Raw genomic sequence first — 21,603 nt, forward strand, 5'->3', positions numbered from 1 at the left:
GGCCCTGCACCCACATGGGAAACCTGGAAGAAGTTCCTGGCTGTTGGCTTCAGATCGACCCGGCTCCAGCTGTTGGGGACATCTGGAGGTGAACCAGTGAATGGAAGACCTTTCTCTCTCTCTCTCTCTCTCTCTCTCTCTCTCTCTCTCTCTCTGTAACTCCACTTCTAAAATAAATACATTTTTAAAAAGAAAAACTTTCGTTAAAATTAAAAACATAAAACTGTACAGATCATAGAAACCCTCAAGAACCCCTTGGGAACCTCGGCATGAGCACCTTGCTTCTACCCTATTTTCTTTCACAACAGCGGTAAGTTCCTCCATCACTGTAAGACAGAAGTTTGAACTTCAGAATATCTAATGAAACCACCTACCCAATCCGTGGCTATGAGAACACCAGGACCAGAAGATATACTATGGCTAATAAGTACACGAAAGATGATGAACACTCTGGGCTCTCAAGGAAATGTAAATTAACTGCACTGAGATTCCATTACACACACATTCTACTCTGCAAAGGCTATAGCAGCACATCATCCAAGTTTACAGGAGGATATGAAGTTAATGAAACTGTCACTCATTGTTAGTTGAAATAAAAAAGTGGTACAGCCACTTATTGGTATGCCAGTTTTCCCCTAAAGGTAAACATTCACTTACTATACAACCCAGCAACGCCAGTCCTAGGTAATTACTAGGTCAAAAAAGCATGTCTACACAAAGACTTTTACCGAAATGTTTGTAACAGCTTTGCTCATAACAGGTGAAAAATGAAGAGCCTAATTGCTCACCCCTCGCTAAACCCATTATCAATGGCACATGCACATGAGATAACTTAATGCAGGAGTGCTCCAAGGACACATGCAAGATAGCTGGATGAATCCATGTGGTAACCTGGAACAGTGAAAAGAGCTACACACCAAGGGTCAATACCACTTGAATCCACTTCCATGAAGCTTTTGAAAAGACAAAGTAACAACAGAAAGAAGTTCAGGACTCCCAAGGCCTGGAGTAGGGCACGGCATGAATGGCCAAAAACAGACATTCATTCTGTGGGGGCAGTATTTGATCTAGAAGTTTAACTTCTCTGCCCTATTTTAGAGTGCCTGGGTTCAATCCCTGACCCTAACTCTACCTTCCTGCCAATGCATGCCTTTGGAGGCAGTGGTGATGGCTCAAGTACATAGGTCCACACCACTTATGACATGGATTGAGTTCCTAGCTCCTGGCCTCAGGCTCAGCTAGGGACAGTTGGGAGCATGTGCAGAGTAAACCAGTGTGTCGGAGCTCATTTTATCTCTGTGCCTCTTGAACTAACAAATGAATGAATAATACATATTTTGAAAAGGAATGGTTGTAGGGTGACATATATTGCTGTAGTGGCAGAGCCATGATATATCTGACAAAACTCAGAAAGAACAGAAAGTTGTGGATTTTGTGTTTTTTAACCTTATTATGGTCTCCCTGATCGGCGACAACTAACTGAGCACCAAAGGGGAAACCCGTTGAAGTGAAATGGACACTATGAGAAACGCTGACTTGATCAGCCCTTGCCCTTACTGCGGATGAACAACTTGATACGTTATCCCACTTAGTATATTTTATGTTTGTTCTACTTTAGGTTGAATACTGTAATCAATACACAGTTATTCTTAAGTGTTGAAACTTAACTGAAAAGTGATTGCTGCTAAATATAAGAGTGGGAATAATAGAGGAAAGAGATGTGCAATTTGGGACATGCTCAAGCTGACTTGCCCCAAATGGTAGAGTTAGAAACATATCAGGGGATTCCAATTCAAGGTGGCATGTACCCATGCCATCTCACTAGTCTGAGTGATCGATTTCTGTTCACAATTGATCATAATGATAGGACTAAGAGCCAAAGGGATGACATAAGCAAGACTAGTGTCTGCAAATACTAACCGATAGAATAAGAAGGGAGAGAACGATCCACCATGGGAAGCGAGATACACAGCAGACTCAAGAATGGCGGATGTCCTAAACAGCGCTCTGGCCTCAGAATCAGCCCTTAAAGCATGTGGATCCAGCTGAAAAGCACATGAGAGTATATCAGGCATGGGAAGCCAAGACACACTGGGGGAAAAAATGACCTAAATGAAAGTTCTCCACAGGTGAGATCCCAGTGGAAAGAAAAGGTCATCAAAGAAGGAGGTACCTTTCTCTGAAGGGAGGATAGAACTTCCACTTTGACTATGACCTTGTCTAAATAGGATCAGACTCGGTGAACTCAAAAGGCTTCCATAGCCTTGGCAACTCATGACAAGAGCCTAGTGTGATTATTGATGTCGTATACAAGAGTGTCAAGTTGTGAGCCGGCGCCGTGGCTCAATAGGCTAATCCTCCACCTTGCGGCGCCGGCACACCGGGTTCTAGTCCCTGTTGGGGCGCTGGATTCTGTCCCGGTTGCCCCTCTTCCAGGCCAGCTCTCTGCTATGGCCAGGGAGTGCAGTGGAGGATGGCCCAGGTGCTTGGGCCCTGCACCCCATGGGAGACCAGGAAAAGCACCTGGCTCCTGGCTCCTGTCATCGGATCAGCGCGGTGCGCCGGCTGCAGTGGCGGCCATTGGAGGGTGAACCAACGGCAAAGGAAGACCTTTCTCTCTCTGTCTCTCTCTCTCACTGTCCACTCTGCCTGTCAAAAAAAAATAAAACAAAATAAAAAAAAAGAGTGTCAAGTTGTTAAGTCAACAGGAGGAGTCACTGTGCACTTACTCCTCATGTAGGATCTCTGTCTTAATGTGCTGTACAGTGTGATTTAATGCTATAACTAGTACTCAAATGATATTTTCCACTTCATGTTTCTATGTGGGTGCAAACTGTGGAAATCTAGACTTAATATTTGCTAAACTGATCTTCTGTATATAAAGAGAATTGAAAATGAATCGATGACAATGGAAGGGGGGAGGGAGTGGGAAAGGGGAGGGTTGCAGTAGGAGGGAAGTTATGGGAGGAAAGCCATTGTACTCCATAAGCTGTACTTTGGGAATTTTTATTCATTAAATAAAAGTTAAAAAAAATTCGGGTCCATTCTTGAGGGGCACTCTAGATATTTAAGAAAGAAATCTGCATGCTTCGATTAAATATTAAATATTTAACAGTACTTAACAAATTGTATTACCTGGCTATAATAATAAACAGAAGAGTAAAAAGAAATAGTAACTTGCTTTTCGGACCAAGAATGCCTAAAACCAATTTACATCAACCAAGTAATACAGAATCATTGGAAGCTTTTTCCCTGGGAATGGACTCAGACAAGCTCTCCTCTTTTCACTAGTTGCCTCTGACATTGCACTGAAGTGGTGCACTCTTGGAAACACGCTTTAAGGACCGACATTTAAGGAACAATATTTGAGAGTCACACTTTCGGATGAAAGGTAACTCCACATAATCCAAACCCAGCTAAATCAATTTACTGGATGCAATAGCAATAACTGAAATTCACAGAATTACTATGTAGCAACAAACACAATAGGAAAATAAAACTAAACGACAAAACACAGAATAGGAACTACATATCTAAAGAATGAACCAAAAAAGGTCTAATCTATGTAATATATGTAAACATCTATCAGTGAAAACGGTACGTTAAGAAAAGACTAGGAAGACCTAACAGAAAAATAGATCGAGCATATGCAGAAAGCAATACTAAAAATGGTCCAAAGGCCACTGAATGTTCAGTGGACTGTTAAGGCACCTTCAGCAGGTTACTGCAAACTGCAGATCATAACTTGCTAGCGGGAACTCAGACACATGAGGTAAAGAGGGGAGCACGAAGTGGGACGAACAGAAAAGTGAGCACCCTCCATCTTTTGAGAGGTGTGGGACAAAACAGAAAGCAGCCGCTTCAAATCAGACCTCAAACCTCGACATTCACTTCCCCAGTCACCCGGCACAACTCCACGTGACCCCACTGTGACGGAGAGGGCTTTGATTGGCTGAGTCACTCGCTATGGCATACGCACACAACGGGCGTGCAAACTGTCCAATCAGCAGGCACGCTAGTTGCACCAATACGTACTCTGACTCCGCGGGATCCCTTTGAGAAGACGCCATAGTTGCGCATGGGTTTGGCTGATAGACGTTGAACAGCGCTTAGCGCTTCAAACTCTCCTTTCTGGTGCCCTTCCTCTGCGCGGGGCGGAGCAAAGGAGAAGCTTGGGATCCCTTGGAAGCCGGAAAGTGGTGAGTACACGAGGCTGGGCCTCTCATGGGGATGAGTGAGTAACCGGTGGCAACACACTGGAAATGACTAACGTGAGCCACAGGGCTCCCCGTGCTCAGTTTCATAAGTTTCAGAGCCTAGTTTTGTGCTGGGGCAGCAGCTACCTGGATCCCGCCCCATCCATGGCGTGTAGAATGGGCCAACACCGAGGACCCTAGTCATCCCAAACCCCTTCCTGCAAGCAGCGGCGTTGGCTCAGTATGAGCAGCTTTGTACCATCAGCCCGTGTCTACAGTGAGGCCACGGTGGTCACTAAGGAAAACCAGGACTGCAAGCGGGGATTGACGCAGAGAAAACCTGCTGTCTGTGGGGCCGTCAGTCACTCCTGTCCTGGTAGTGGTTATCGGAATCCCCTGAGTTTCCTGTCCCGAGTCCCTGCAGAATAGCCTTCCTAAGGGTCCAGTCCTTTTTCTCTGCCTGTTGACACAGAGCCACAGACAGAGTAAGTTGGAAACAAAACTTTTATTTTAGCTGCAAGTTATGGTCCTCTACATGGAGGAGGCCTGAAACTTCGCAGGACCTAATGTGGAGTCAGAAAGGATCAGCAGGAGACACCAAGCCAGTTAGCCTTTTTTAGGGACACTGCTGAGTTTCCTCAGGTATTCTTAAGGGAAAGAGCCGATGGGCCCTTAAAGAACCTCCTTTTTCTTTCTGATAATGGAAATTAAATTTTCACAAGAAATTCAGATGGGTGTCATCCCGTAGCCATCTTCTTTCATTTCTTTAACAGAGTCATGCTGCTGTTTGATTTCTCTGAGCCCATCCGTTTTGGAATTAGTTCCATGCTTTGTGCATGATTGTTTGATTTCGTAGGATTAACCTGAGTAGAAAGGATGATAGGGAAAATTCGTGAAGTCATTGTTTTCTGCTATCTTCTAGTAGGAATAGGTGCACCCATGGATTGACCACCCTGGTAGCTCAGTGAGTTTGGGTCAGTTCAAATGACTTCCTATTCCTGTCCACCGTTGCACCCAGAGGTGACCCATTCCTGTTTTTTTTTCCATTTGGTTGTACTTTATAATAAACATTGCCATTTCTACCAAAGAGTAATTTTGCAAATTTTGAAGAAGTTGCTAGGAATTATTGTTATTATACTGGAAAGAGTTTTCCCCCTTTTTTACACACATGTGTGTCTCAGGCTGTGCTTTACCTAGTTCACTGATTCAAGTGTTTAGGGGTCTTGGCTTCTTTCAAGTTTATTTTTGAAGGTGTTGGTAGTGCCATTCTTGCTCATGACAATGCATTGTGATTTTTTTTAATGTTCTGAGGAAAATCAGGTTGTAGGTTGTAAATAAATTTAAATTCAGTAGGAAGTGTTGTCAGTATAGAGAATAATATCCAGGTATATTATTCTTGTGAATTACCAATACTTGGAGTGGTCTAATGTATCCTTTCCATATAATTTAAGTAGCTTCACTCTATGATAAAACATTGCTAAATACTCCTCACCACTACTTTTGTATTTATGGAGTGCTATTTAATTACACTTTTTGTCATTAATGTGTCTGTAAATTCACTTGTAATTCTGTAAGCTTTTGCCTTATGCAATTTCTTCCCTGTGTAGGTGCATACATATAAGCATTTTTCTAGGTTGGAGAACTTTCTCCTTTATTTTTATCTAATTTCAATAATGTTTATACTTATACCGTTATAATTTCTAATGCATGATTTGTGAAAATCAGTGTCACCAATCCATTTCTTTGAGCTGCTGTTAGAATGGTTTTTCCTCTTCACCTTTATTTTAACCTAATTGATTCTTTTTATTATTTAAAATATGTAATTCTTTGTCTCAAAGCAGCAAATATTGAATATATTTGTTGGTTAAAGATGGAGCTAGTAAATACATCCAGAATGCAGAATGGCTAAATCAAGCTAATTTTGGTGTGTATTATACACGTTTTATCAAAATAAAATTTGATACGTAATCTCCCAGCGAGTTTCTGTAGAATACACTGTTGTTAAACAGTGCCACCATGTTGTACAATAGATCACTTTATTGATTTTTTTAAAGATTTTTATCAATTCATTTGAGAGGTAGAGTTACAGACAGTGAGAGGGCGAGACAGAGAAAGGTTTTCCTTCTGTTGGTTCATTCCCCAGATGGCCACACGGCTGGAACTGTGGCGTTCTGAAGCCGGGAGCCTCTTCCTGGTGTCCCATGTGGGTGCAGGAGCCCAAACACTTGGGCCATCTTCTACTGCTTTCCCAGGCCATAGCAGAGAGCTGCATTGGAAGAGGGGCAGCCAGGACTAGAACCGGCACCATATGGGATGCCGAGCTGTAGGCGGAGGATTCACTCACCTCGCCTCGGCGCCCACCCCTGTAGGTCACCTTAATTTACTCTGATATAAATGAAATTTACCACCCTTTTGATAACATGGCCTCAAATCTGACTCCTCTGTGTGTCTTTATTCTTTTTGTGTTTTTGGACAGGCAGAGTTAGACAGTGAAAGAGAGAGAGAGAGAGAGAGAGCGTGCGAGAGAGAGAGAGAAATGTCTTCCTTTTCTGTTAGTTTACCCCCAAATGGCCGCTACAGCTGGTGTGTTGCAGCCCTTGTGCTGCGCCAGTCAGAAGCCAGGAGCCAGGTGCTTTTTCCTGGTCTGCCATGTGGGTGCAGGGCTGAAGGACTTGGGCCATCCTCCACCGCCTTCCCGGGCCACAGCAGAGAGCTGGACTGGAAGAAGAGCAACTGGTACTAGAACCCGGCGCCCATATGGGATGCTGGTGCCGCAGGCAGAGGCTTAGACTAGTGAGCTGCGGCACTGGCCTTTATTCTTAAAACATATGTTTTTTGGACACAGTAGTGTGTGAAGTCTCATTCCTCATGTATTGCATCAGTCTCTATCTTTTAATTGGTTATCTAGTCTTAATACTCCTTTATGTGTTCTGGACATCGATATCTTGTCAATAAATGTGTTGCAAGTCATTTTCTAGTTTTAGAATTTCATTTCCATTGTCTTTATAGTAACCTAGTTTAAAGTTGTTTAAGTTCAATTTGTCTAAATTTGAAATACAAATTTCCCATGAAATACAAATTTCATATACATATATTTAGGAACACAGTGATATTTTCCAACCTGCCCCCGTTGCGCCCTTGAACCCATAATCCCATGCTCCCACACTTCCAACATTTTCCCTCCTCTATCACCTTTTCTCATTCTTAGTTTTTAAAAGGATCTGTGTTCAGATTACTTCAGACTCTTAAGATTAAGCACTCAAAAAGAGTAGGAAACAATAGTAAAAACAATGATACAAAACACTTTTCTTCAACAATAGAAACTAAAGCTGTAAACGATCGTCAAATAGCAAAACGTCGATTTCAATCGTGTGTGTTTTAATATTAGGTACTCTGTTAGTTACCATAGATCAAGGAAAACATACTTTTGTTCTTCGTGTATCTAGCTTTTTTTTCACTAAGTGTAATGGTCTACTTGCATCCATTTAATCGCTAGAGACAGGGTTTCATTTTTTTTAATCATTGAGTAGTATTCCATAGTATTTCTCTACCTGTCCTCAGTTGATGAACATTTGACTTGAATGTATGTCTTTGGTATTGTGAATTGGGCTGCAATAAACATTAGAGTACAATCACTCCTTCATATGCTGAAGCTGTTTTGTTTGGGCAAATTCCCAGGTATCGGATCATTTGATCTATTTTCATACTTCTTTTTTTCTAAAGATTTATTTATTTGAAAGAGAGAGAAAGAGAGAGAGAGAGAGAGAGAGAGAGAGAGAGAGAGGACTTCCATGCACTGGTTCACTCTCCAGTTGGCCGCAACAGCCAAAGGAAGCCAGGAGCTACTTCCAGGTGTCCTAAATTGGGTGCAGGGGCCTGAGGACTTGGGCCATCTTCTACTGCTTTCCCAGGCCATAGCAGAGAGCTGGATTGGAAGAGGAGCAGCCAGGACTAGAACAGGTGCCCATGTAGGATGACAGTGCTTCAGGCCAGGACTTTAAACCACTGTGCCACAGCGCCGGTCCCTATTTTCATACTTCTGCTGTATCTCCATATTGTCTTCACAGTTGCTGCACCAGTTTACATTTCCACTCACAGTGGATTAAGGTAATTTCCCCCCCATGTCTTTGCCAGCATTTCTTATTTGTTGATTTATATATGAGAGCTGTTCTCATTGGTGTTAGGCAAAACCTCCTTGTGGTTTTGATTTGTATTTCTTGAAGGCTAGTGATCCTGGTCAGTTTTTCAAGTGTCTGATAGCCATTTGGATTTGCTCTTCAGAAAAATGCCTGTTTAATCCTTTGTCCATTTCATAACTAGGTTGTTTGTTTTGTGGTTGTTGACTTTCTTGAGGTCTTAATAGATTCTGGATAGTAATCCTTTATCATTTATGTGGTTGCAAATATTTTCTCCCATTCTGTTGGTTTCCGCTTCACTTTGCTAAGTATTTCTCTTGCAGTCCAGATGCATCGTTTTTTGCAATCCCATTTGTGAATTTGGGCTTTGATTGGCTGTGCTTTTGGGTTATTTTCCAAGAAGTCATTGCCTATGCCAATGTTTGTCTTTCAGAGTTTCCCCACTGTTCTCTATTAATTCAGTGGTATCAGTTCATAGATTCTGGACCTTGGTGCAATTTGTGTGGGTTTTTGTGTAAGGTGTAAGGTAGGGGTCTTGTTTCATACTTCTGCATGTGAAGATCACATTTTCCTAGCACCGTTTGTTGAAGAGATGGTCCTTGATCTAGGGACTGATTTCAGTTTCTGTCTCTCTCTCTCTCTTACTGTCCACTCTGCCTGTCAAAAAAAAAAAAAGATAATTGGTGAAGCCTGGGCTGTGGTATAATAGGTTAGACCTCTGGCTGTGGTGCCTGAATCCCATGTTGGCACCAATTTGTGTCGTGGCTGCTCCTCTTCTGATCCAGCTGTCTGCTTATGGCCTGGGAAGGCAGTGGCAGAAAGCCCAACTGATCTGTGTCTGTATCAGTTAAGCTACAGCCATTGTAGCCATTAACCAGGGAAGCAGTGGAAGAATGACCTTTCTCACTGCTTCTTACTCTCTCTGTGTGTAACTCCACCTCTCAAATAAATAAATAAATAAAATCATAAAAATATAAGTTGTGCCATTGTAATCCATAAGATGTACTTTGGAAATTTATATTCATTAAAAAAAGTTAAAAAAATAAGTTGTTTGTAGATGTGTGGATTGATTGATTGTCCCACTGCCCACACATCTATTTTGTGTTTTTTGCTTGTATGCCATTACCAGTCTGTTTTGATCTTAAGTGCCCTGTGGAAGCCTTGAAATCTGATATTATGATGCGTCTGGCTTTGTTTTTGTATATAAGATTGCTTTAGCTATCTGAGGTCTTATGTTTCCATTTTAATTTTAGAGTCATTTTTTCTTCTAGGTCTGAGAAGAATGCCACTGGTATTTTGATTGAGATCACACTAAGACTCTTAAGTTGCTTTGGGTATTCTGAAAACTTTGATGATATTACCTCCTCTAATCCGCGATGAACAGAGACGATTTTTCCATTTTTTGGTGTATGTCTTCTATTTAATAGTTTGTAATTTTATTGTAGGAGTATTTGACATTCTTGGTTACATTTATTCCAAGGCATTCAATTGTTTCTGTATCTTATATCAGATGTTTCCTTAACAAGGAGATAAAGATGTTTTCCTACATTTCCTTTTACTAATTCTAAGGTTTTACTTTTCAGGCGTTAATTTGGTAATCTACCTATAATGGCTTACTTCTAGAAGTGTTGTGCAGAGGGGAATTTTTATAAGGAAAATTCCGGAATGTAACAGATGGCAGGTTTTAAAGGATTCGTAGAATTATGCCAACTGTCTAAGCAATGAAAGGATGTATCAGGAAGGGAGAGCAGCAAAAGTGGTAGTGAGAGGTCTTGCATCTGCTGCTTCACTCCCCAGCTGGCTGCAACGGCCAAAGGAAGCCTGGAGCCAGGAGCCAGGAGCTTCTTCCAGGACTCCCACCTTGGGTGCAGGGACCCAAGGTCCTGGCTGTCTTCTACTGCTATATATAGAGTGAGAGAGAGGAGGGCGGGGCTGGGAAGATGGTCTAGGCAGGATCAGAAACAAGATATTGGGATGAACAATACCAAGTGGATAAGGAGAGGAGAATAGGAGTGCTGTAATATGATCCACAATTAGCCCAGGGCAAGACAGATGTGGTAGAAGCACTGGAACTAGAACAGGAGAGGCAGTTTAGTTCGGTTCCAGAAGACACCATCTTTCCAGTTCGAAACTGTTGAAACATTGGATAGGAGCCTGCCTACACAAACATGTTGAAAGTGCTGTCTAGTACCTGACACATAAAGGCTGACATGGATGCACATTTGTCATTTACAAAATTCTTCGTACAGATGATTGCGATTACCCCATTTCTATTAGTAGTGTTTTTAATTGCAACTCAAGTAATCATTGTGTAAGGATAGGTGATACCGTAAGGGATGTTAAATCCTGTGATTTTCATCTAATGACATCAAGTGTTGTGCTTTAGAACATAGCTATTCAGTATGAATTAGAGAAAACTGGGAAACATCCATGCAGAATTATTCACATTTTGCTTAGAGTTCCTTTCACAGTACAACGCAGACATGTATGTATAGTCACAACAGAGATCGTGTGCACTGTCTTGCCTGAAATATTTTATATCTGTCCTTCATGAAAGTTTCTCAGCTTGTGATTTAAATCCTAGGGCAAATGGAACAAACCTCTCATCACCTAACATGAAAATAACCACAGTAAATTAACACTAGCTTATATGTTTTACTCATCATGCGAGGGAGTATCAGTCTCGTAGAGAAGGAAGGCAGCAAAAGGATTGATTGATTGATTGATTTGAAAGTTTGAGTTAGAGCCATAGAGATAGAGAGAGGGAGAGAAAGAGAGAATCTACCATCCACTGTCTCACTTCTCTGATAGATGCATCAGCCGGTGGCTGGTACCAGGCCAAAACCAGGAGCAGCCAGTAGCTCCTTCCTAGTCTCCCATGAGGGTAGTTGGGTCACAGGCACTTGGGCCAACTTCTACTACTTTTCCCCAGGCCATTATCCGGGAGCTGAATTGGAACTAGAGAATCTGGGACATGAACCGCTGCCCATATGGGATCCAGTGGTGAAAGGGGTGGCTGTACACTCTTCACCACAGTGCTGGCCCCAGGTTTTCAATTCTGATTTGGCATGATTGCATGAACACAGATACTTTGGGGTCTCAAATGTCTGAATTTCCATTGTCAATATATGAGTGTTAAGGAAAGCTAATGCAAAAAAAAAAATTACTGATTGAAATAAACTGTTTTCTATACGAGTTATTGATATTCTCAATTATATTCACAATACATATAGATATAATATTTTCTCTGAAGAGTGGTGCATATTTTATTTTTATTTTTTATTTTCCTCACATAGGGAAGAAATTATGCTAATTTATCGGCAAGATTATCTTCATATAAAGACCACTGATCATGGTTTCAGTACTTTTTTGGTTCATTTTGATCCATCTTAAAATCCTGAAGCATGTTGAGTGTATTTTGAGCTTGCTGACCTGGGTGGGGCCCATCTACTTTTTGGAAACTCTATTTGTAAATTATGAGGTTTACTTAGGTCTTTTATGAGGAACACAGTTTATATTGCTCAAAATTTACAGCAAGTTTTATTAGAGAAGATATGGAATAACAAAGAATATGAAAGAATATGTAGTTGTACTACCCGCTTCTTTATTTGTCTTTTTTCCCCTTTGGTGTCTTGTCTATACATTCATTCAGTGTCCCCATTTGTTTAGCTGGCTAGTCTCTCTATTTCTCCATTTTATCCCTGTGCCCATTGTCTCTCCCTTCATCATTCCCTCCATTGTCATAGTATAAATTCCTCCTATCTTGTTTTACACTCAAAATGCCCATCCATCCATTCATCTAGACATCCATTTCCTACTTCTCTCTAATTAGGAAACATGGGTAATTAAACACCAAACAAGGATGGCACTACAAAGGGACAAGTATAGGTGAACTCAGATAAAAGAGATGCAAAATTCCTAAATCCACAGATAGTCAAAAAACACTTGGAACAGCATATGATAAGCAATTGTTTTACTGTCAATAAATGTGTAACATTATAAATAAATCTTTAAAAGTACAAGGTAAAATGAAAATAATCACTTCAATGAATGCTAAGACTTAACTTGATAAAATGTGAAGGAGGTACCTTTCTCTGAAGGGAGGAGAGAACTTCTACTTTGACCATGGCCTTGTCTAAATATGATCAGAGTCAGTGAACTCAGGGGGCTTCCATAGCCTTGGCAGCTCATGACAAGAGCATAGGGTGATTACTGATGCCATAAATAAGAGTGTCAAGTTGTTAAGTCAACAAGAGGAATCACTGTGCACTTACTCCTCATGTAGGATCTCTGTCCTTAGTGTGCTGTACATTGAGATTTAATGCTATAACTAGTACTCAAACAGTATTTTTCACTTTATGTTTCTGTGTGGGAGCAAACTGTTGAAATCTTTACTTAATGTATGCGAAACTGATCTTCTATATATAAGAGGATCAAGGGTGAATCCTGATGTGAATGGAAGGGGAGAGGGAGTGGGAAAGGGGAGGGTTGCGGGTGGGAGGGACTTTATGGGGGGAAGCCATTGTAATCCATAAGCTGTACTTTGGAAATTTATATTCATTAAATAAAAGTTTAAAAAAATAAAAATGAAAAAAAGATTTATATATTTACTTACTGCAAAAGCAGAGATGGAGACGGACAGGTTCTCTGGTTTACTCCCCCAGTGGTCACAGTAGATAGGGCTGGTCCAAGCAGGAGCCGGGATCGATCCAGAAACTCTATCCAGATTTCTCACATAGGAAGCAGGGGTAAAAGTACTTGGACCCTACTACATTGCTTTCCCAGGTATATGAGCAGGGAGCTGGATTAGAAGCAGGGGATCTGGGACTCAAGCTGTATTCCATTATGGGATGCTGACATTGTGTGTGGTGATTTAAACTTCCTGACCACGTCCCTGGTCCTGCTTTGAACATATCTCTTTAAACTTGCTACATATTTGTAATGGAAGGAAGTGTTTTAATTTGATAAAGCATGTAGCCTCAAAATGGAAAGCTTGTCCCATCTGTGATGGTAAAATAATCAGCAGCTTTCCCATGTATAAAAGCATGTAACAGAAGGAAGCCCATTCGCCACACTGCAGTCAGGCATTGAATTAGCAATATAAATTAAAGAGGGAATACAAGAGATAAAGGAGGAGACAGAGAAGATAGAGATCACATATCTTGATAGTCCAAGATACTCCATTATCAAATATAGGAACTAATAGTTCCTTCAGAATACAAGACATCCTAAAATGGGTAAACAAAAACATGATAAGAAATACATTGTATGTGTGTGTATATGCAATATAAAAATAAGCATAAAGCCATAAATCGTATGTATGTTGTATATAAAATAAGGTACAAATGTGTAATGTTGAGAAAAGATGATGATAGAAGGGTAATTGGAAAGGTGTATCTGTCTGTGAGTTTGAAAATTCACTATTGAACATTGATTAGTATTCCTTCAAGTTAAATTATAAATTCAATACTTTATGGCACACATTGAGGAAAATTTGTAATATGCCATATGGTGGGCCAATTATAAAGACCACATTAAAGAAAATTCGCAGAATTATCCTTAGGAAAATTACAAATAAACATATGAATCAGTAGGACAGTATTGTACCACTGTCAACACATGGTACTTTCGGAATATTAAAAGTATAAAGCTTCCTTGGGGAAAATCTCAATGAAATAGATTCAGGGTTCAGAAACACATGACATCTTTTAATACCTGACTGCAAAAATTGTGTGGGTTTGTTTTATGAAATCACAAGTCATCCCAGCACAAAGCACACATGTTTCCTATCTGCTTTTACAATAATAATGTATCACTTGGAGATTTAATGCAGTAAAGTAGCCCGGAACTGGAGGCCAAAATTGAAAAGATGTCCTGAATCACCCTGACCCTCCCCTTGGCCCTGTGGTACACAGGCAGGAAAGTGACTCAGACATGCACCATCATGCTGAATGTCAGGAACTTGCTTTCATGAAATCTGTCGGGCAGGTTCCCGACTGGGAAAGCCATGGTGACTTCCCAGGTCCGAGTGACAGGTATCCCATGGCAGAGAAGAAAACAGTGACTGAACCTCGTTGCACATGGTGATACTACGACCATGATCAAAATGTGCTTCTGCATCATAAAGAAGAGAGGTTACAGGCCCGATTCCACAGCCATTTGGATCCAGAAAGAGATGGGAATGATGAAGCTAGGTGCCTTAGTAATAATTTTTTAAAAAAGGTAGTTGTCCCTTATCATTTTTCTTTGAGCAGTGACCTTTGAATGCTGAGTCAGAGTAATTACGTTGGGCAGAGCAGTGGAAATAGGCACAGTGAAAATAAGTCCAAATATGTTCTCCCGGAGATTGCCCATTGTGTCGGGACAGTAATTTTAAAGGGAAGAGCAGAGTAAACAGAAGTTGAGGAAGATGAGCAAGATGTAGCTTGGGAGACTGTTATTTGCAGGAGTTTCTAGAGGTATTGATATCACTGCATGTGAGCCTTCTGGCAATCTGGACACTTAAGACACTAATCCATAACTGGTGAGAAATGAAAATTGTCATTAGCTCAGCGTCAGCAAGTTGCTCTTATTCATAGCCTCCACTACCAAGAACCACATTGAACTAGTTGTCTCAAAATGTCTTCTCCTGTTTATCTGGACAACAAGTAAAGAAGGCTATTTTGGGACCAGCGGTGAAGTGCAGCAGGTGAAAGCCCCAACCTGCAGCCTTGGCATCCCGTATGTGCGCAGGTGCACTCTCAGCTGCCCACATCCAATCCAGCTCTCTGCTGTTGTATGTGGGAAAGTAGTGGAGGATAGCCCAAATCCTTGGGCATCTGAAATCATGTAAGAGACCCAGAAGAGGCCCCTGGCTTTGGTTCAGCTCAACTTTGGGCGTTATGGCTATTTGGGGCATGAACCGGCAGATGAAAAACTTCCCTTCTCTCTCTCTCTCTCTCTCTCTCTCTCTCATTCTCTCTCTCTTTCCCTCTCTCTCTCATTCTCTCTCTCTTTCCCTCCCTATCTTTTCAACAAATAAATCTTTAAAGAAAAGAAGGCTTTTTAGGAAATATTCCAAAATTCATAGTGGCATCTTTTTCATGATATGGGAAAGAATGCTATTATATCTTATTTACTTAACTAGTATGTTCATAAGAACAACTTTTTTTATTCTCAAAAAGCACATATATATGTATACTACTGAATTTTTCTATGCTGTGTTCTAGGTTTATTCATCAGTGAACAAGCAAGCAGTAAGAAACAATCATGAGACACATAATTTTCTAATGTTTAGGGAAATAAATGTGACCAATAATACTTTATATTAGTTGAGTAACGCTTAGTACCGTAAAACAAATTGTAAATTCTTTCATACAACATGTTGGAAGTTTTACTGTGGTTGATCACTCACTAGATCATATTTGAGGGTACTGACAGTACCCCAATATTGATTTTTTATAGTTGGAACGATGCTATATGTCTTTGCTAGTTTCAGTCTTCTAAGTCCTTTTCCATAGTTTATTCATTTTTAAGGTATGCCATTTTCTGAACTTTCATTGCATTTGTTTAAATGGCTGGCCTCAGAGAAGAATGCAGGTGAATGTGCATACACAAGCACACACATTTTTTCATTGCTAGTTTATTCCTCATGTCCCAGCAACAGCTGGGCCTGGATGAAAACTGGCTATTTAGGTCAATGCTCCATCTCTTAGGTGGGTGTTTGTTTCCTTGTTGCAGAGTTTCTTGATCTCTTTGTAGAAACTGGTTATTAATCTTTTATCAGTTGCATAATTTGCAAATATTATTCCCATTGGGTCGGTTGCCTCTTCACTTTCCTTACTTTTCCTTTTCAAGTAGGGAAACTTGCCAATTTGATGTAATCCCAATTGTTAATTTTGGCTTTGACTGCCTGTGCCTCTGGGGTCTTTTCCAGGAAGCCTTTGCCTATGCCTACATCTTGCATGGTACCTTGGATGTTCTCTAATAATTTCATGATGTCGGGTCATAGGCTTAGATCTTTCATCCATATTGAGTGGATTTTTGGGTAAGGTGTAAGTTAGGGGTCTTGCTTCATGATTCTTGTTTTCCAGCACCATTTATTGAATAGACTGTCTTTGTTCCAGGAATTGGTTTTAGATCCTTGATCAAATATAAGTTGGCTGTAGATGTTTGGGTTGATTTCTGGTATTTCTATTCTGTCCCTGGCCTGTCCATCTGTTTCTGTACCAGTACCATGCTGTTTCGATATAACTGCCCTGTAGTATGTCCTGAAATCTGGGATTGTGATGTCTCCGGCTCTGTTTTTGTTGTACAGTATTGCTTTTGCTATTTGAGGTCTCCTGTGCCTCCATATGAATTTCCACATCATTTTTCCGAGATCTGAGAAGAATGTCTTTGGTATTTTGATTGGTATGGCATTGAATCTACAAATTGCATATGGGAGAAAGGACATTTTGATGATATTGATTCTTCCAACCTATGAGCATGGAAGATTTTTCCATTTTTTCGATATCCTCTTCTATTTCTTTCTTTAAGATTTTGAAATTCTCATCCTAGAGATCTTTGGCAGCCTTGGTTAAGTTTATTCTAAGGTGTTTGATTGTTCTTGTAGCTGTTGTGAATGGAATTGATCTCGAAGTTCTTTCTCAGCCGTGGCATTGAATGTGTATACGAAGGTTATTGATTTTTTGTGCATTGATTTTAATTCTGCTACTTTTCAAAACTCTTCTCTGAGTTCCAGTGGTCTCTGAGTAGAGTCCTCAGCATCCCCTAAATAAAGAAGCATATCATCTGCAAAGAGGGGTAGTTCATCTTCTTCCTTCCATATTTGTATCTCTGATTTCCTTTTCTTGCCTAATGGCTCTGGCTAAAACTTCCAGTAGTATATTGAATAGCAGTGGGGAGAAGGACATCTCTACCTGGTACCGGTTCTCAGAGGAAATGCTTCCAACGTTTCCCCATTCAATAGATGCTCTCCGTGGGTTTTTTGATAAACTGCCTTGATTGTGTTGAGGAATGTTCCTTCTATCCCCAATCTGCTTGAAGTTTTCATCATGAAAGGGTGTTGTCATTTATCAAATGCTTTCTCTGCCTCTATTGAGATATTCATATGGTTTTTATTCTGCAGTTTGTTTAGGTGGTGTATCACATTGATTGTTTTGCGAATGGTGAACCATCCTGCCTACGAGGCATAAATCCCACTTGGTCTGAGTGGGTGATCTTTCTGATGTGTTGTTGCATTCTATTGGCCAGAATTTTATTGAGGATTCTTGTGTCTATATTCATCAGGGAAACTGGTCTGTAATTCTCTTTCTCTGCTGCATCTTTTTCAGGTTTAGGAATCAAGATGATGCTGGCTTCACAGAAGGAATTTGTGAGGACTCTCTCTCCTTCAGTTGTTCTGAATAGTTTGAGAAGAATTGGGGTAGTTCTTCTGTAAATGTCTGATAAAATTCAGCAATGAATCCATCCGGTCCTGGGCTTTTTTCTTTGTTGGGAGGGGCTTTATTACTGATTCAATTTCTGCCTCAGTTATGGGTCTGTTTAGGTTTTCTGTGTCTTCATGGTTCAATTTAGGTAGGATGCAGGTGACCAGGAATCAATCCATTTCTGAAAGATTTCCCAATTTGCTGGCATACAAGTCCTGTAGTAATTTCTGATGATTCTTTTTTATTTCTGTGGTGTCTGTTGTTAACATTTCCTTTTCACCTCTGATTATATTGATTTGACTCTTCTCTCTTCTTTTTTTAGTTATTTGGGCTGCTTGTGTGTCAATTTTGTTTATTTTTTCAAAAAGCCATTTCTCGGGGGCCAGTGCCGTGGCTTACTTTGTTAATCCTCTGCCTGTGGTGCCGGCATCACATAGAGGCACCAGTTTCTAGTCCTGCTTGCGCCTCTTCCAGTCCAGCTCTCTGCTTTTGCCCGGGGAGGCAGTGGAGGATGGCACAAATGCTCGGGCACCTGCATTGCATGGGAGACCAGGAAGAAGTACCTGGCTCCTGGCTTCGGATTGGCACAGCACTGGCTATAGCTGCCATTTGGGGAGTAAACTAACAGAAGAAGACCTTTCTCTCCCTCTCTCTCTTACTATCTGTCAAAAAAAAAAAAAAAAAAAACAGCTGTTTGTTTTGCTGAGCTTTGCTAATTTTTTTAGATTCAATTCTGTTGATTTCTTCTCTACTTTTAATTATTTCTCTTGTACTAGCTTTGGGTTTGGTTTGCTGTATTTTTTCTAGATCCTTGAGATGCACTGATAGCTCATTTCTTTGGTGTCTTTCCAATTTCTTGATGTAGGCACTAGTGCTGTCAACTTTCCTCTCAACACTGCATTTGCTGTATCCCATAAGTTCTGATATGTTGGGTTGTTACCTTCATTTGCTCCCAGAAAGTTTTTGGTTTCTCTTTTGATTTCTTCTGTAGCCCACTCTTAACTCAGGAACATGTTGTTTAGTCTCCATGTGTTTGCATATGCTCTAGGGATTCCTGAGTTGCTAATTTCCAGCTCATTCTGTGGTGGTCTGAGAGGATGCATGGTGTGATTTTGATTCTTTTGAATTTGCTGAGACTTGCTTTATGGCCTACTGTGTGGTCAGTCCTAGAGAAAGTTCCATGCACTGCTGAGAAGAATGTGTGCTCTTCAAGTGTGGGATGAAAAGTTCTGTAGATATCTGTTGGATCCATTTGGTCTGTAGGGTCGATTAAATCTGCTGTTTCCTTGTTGATTTTCTGTCTGGGTGATCTGTCCATTGCTGAAAGTGGAGTATGAAGTCCCCCAATACTATTGTATTGGAATCTAAGTCTCCCTTTAAGTCCCTTAACATATCTTTTAAATATCCAAGTGCCTTGCAATTATGTGCATATACATTTATAATAGTTACATCTTCCTGAGAATTGATCCATTAATCATGATATAGTGCCCCTCTTTGTCTCTCTTGACAGAGTTTGTTTTAAAGCCTATTTTTTTTCTGATATGAAGATGGCTACGCCAGTTCTCTTTTGGTTTCTGTTAGCAGGGAATATCTTTTTCCCCACCTTTCACTTTCAGTCTGCATGCACCTTTGTCGGAGAGATGGGTTTCTTGTAAGGAGCAAATAGATGGGTTTTGTTTTTTAACCCACTCAGCCATTTGTGCCTTTTAATTGGAGAGTTGAGGCATGAACTATTCAATGTGACTATTGATAAGTAGTGACTTTGCCCTGCCATTTTTCCAAAGATATTTCTAATCTATGCTTTGGCCCTCCTGTGGTCTATTATTGAGAGATTCTTCCTTTACCTTCGTATTGATGACTGGGTTTCTGTGTTTCTGTGTGTAACACACGTGTAAGCATCTTCTGTAGGGCTGGATGAATCGTGACAAATTCTTGCTATTTCTGTTTGCTATGACAGGTCTTTATTTCACCTTCATTCGCACATGAGAGCTTTGCAGGATATAATATTCTGGTAAGGCGGTTTTATTTTTCTCAGTATGTGGGCTATATCTCGGCATTCCCTGCTAGCCTGTAGGGGTTCTGATGTTTCTGATGAAGTCTGCTGTTTCTGAAAGGGTTCTGATGAGACGTCTGCTGTGAGTCTAATTGGAGATCCTCTGAGAGTAATCTGACACTTCTCTCTTGCACATTTTAGAATCTTTTCTTCCCATTTCACCTGGAGAGTTTGATTACAACGTGTCCTGGTGAGGATCTCTTCTGGTCTTGTTTATTGGGAGTTCTGTGTGTTTCCTGTACTTGGATGTCTCTGTCCTTCTCCAAACCCGGATGTTTTCTGCTAGTATCTCACTAAAAATGCCTTCTAATCCTTTCTCTCTTTCCATGCCTTCAGGAACTCCTAGAACCCGATTGTGGGGTATTTTAATAGTATCCTGTAGCTTCCCAACAATATTTTTTAGATTTCTAATTCCCTCTTCTTGTCTTTGGTTTGACTGTATACTGCATATGAAATCATTTTTAAAGTGACAGTATTCCATTAAAATATTACTAATAGCACGTATTACAAGACAACAAGTTTAAGCCAAAAGGCATCTGTGACACAAGAAAACACCCAAGGGGCCAGAACAGCCTTGTGGGCACTGTATTAAGCCACTGTTTGCCGTGACATCATCCCATATCAGAGGGGGCCAGATCAAGTCCCTGCTGCCTTGTTTCTGATCCAGCTTCCTACTGATGTGCCACCGATGGCATCAGAAGATCGTCTGACTTCCTGGGCTTCTGCCAAAAATGTGGCAGAATACGATGTAGATCCTAGCTCCTAAATGTAGCCTGGCTCAGGCTTGGCTGCTGTAGCATATTTGAGGGAGTAAACCAGTGGATTCTGTCGTTCTGCCTTTCAAATACATTAATAAATACATGATTAAGTATTTTTTAAAAGCTGAGTGAAGAGTAGGGGCCGTTAGTGGGGCATGCCAGGTAAGGCATTCCTTGGAATTCAGGCATTCCACATGGGTTCCAGGTATGTCCAAGCTGCTTCATTTTCAATCCAGTTCCCTGATAATGTCCTTGGAAAAGAAGAGGCAAATGGCCCAAGTGTTTGAGCTCCTGTTCCCCTTTTGGGGCACCAGGAAGAAGCTTCAGCCTCCTGGCTTTGGTTTGGCCCCCTCGGCCATTGCAGCCATCTGGGAGTTTATCAGTGAATGAAACATTTTCGTCTCCATTTCTCTCTCTCCCTTTCTTTTTCCACCCGTCCCTTTCCCTCTCTTGCTGGACCTGACTTTCTAGTATAAAGAAATATTTAAAGAAGAAAGTGAACAATAGGAGATGTTTAAACAATAGATGTTTAAAATCAGTGTTTCCTAAAATTGTATATATGGAATGCAGAAAGGTTGTATACCTTAAAATTTTTTTCAAGGTAAAAAATGTTGAAATGTGAATTAGGAGACAGTTAAACTAGAAATCAGGACGAAGATATCCTATCCTATACTTTCATAATGAATAGTGATAACTAGCTGCTTTTAACAACACAAAAGATTCTGTTGAAATCTCATTTTTTCATTATCTCTGCCATTTGTTATCTTTTCCAGTCACAGCGTGGCATGCCAGAGGTACAGTAAGCCTGGCTTTGCATATTATGTACTTTTTATCATTATATATTTGAGTACTAGATGCTTCTGAGATGAAAGCTATAGCACTCTCAATTAAGAGTAAAAGCGTTAGGAAAATGGAACAACCTGTAGTGTAACTTTCTTGAAGAAGCATCTGTAATGCATGGCAGTTTCTTCAAATTGTACCTAATTCGAGGAAAACCTAGTGTGTAGCCAGATGCTAAAATATCCAAATGGGAAAGCTCTAGAAAGACTT

The 21,603-nt window shown here is 40.6% G+C and overlaps 1 long non-coding RNA gene across 1 annotated transcript in view; it reads left to right on the forward strand.

The window, feature by feature from the left end:
- The first annotated feature begins 4,057 nt into the window (after positions 1 to 4,057).
- LOC149119204 (uncharacterized) overlaps positions 4,058 to 21,603 on the forward strand; it is a 33,484-nt gene continuing 15,938 nt past the window's right edge. Inside the window, exon 1 of the long non-coding RNA XR_016228601.1 lies at positions 4,058 to 4,199. This is a non-coding gene — a long non-coding RNA (uncharacterized LOC149119204). The remainder of the gene's footprint in view (positions 4,200 to 21,603) is intronic.

The sequence above is a fragment of the Oryctolagus cuniculus genome, chromosome Y (genome assembly GCF_051225735.1).
Source record: "Oryctolagus cuniculus isolate XC-2025 breed Fujian yellow rabbit chromosome Y, ASM5122573v1, whole genome shotgun sequence".
NCBI lineage: Eukaryota > Metazoa > Chordata > Mammalia > Lagomorpha > Leporidae > Oryctolagus > Oryctolagus cuniculus.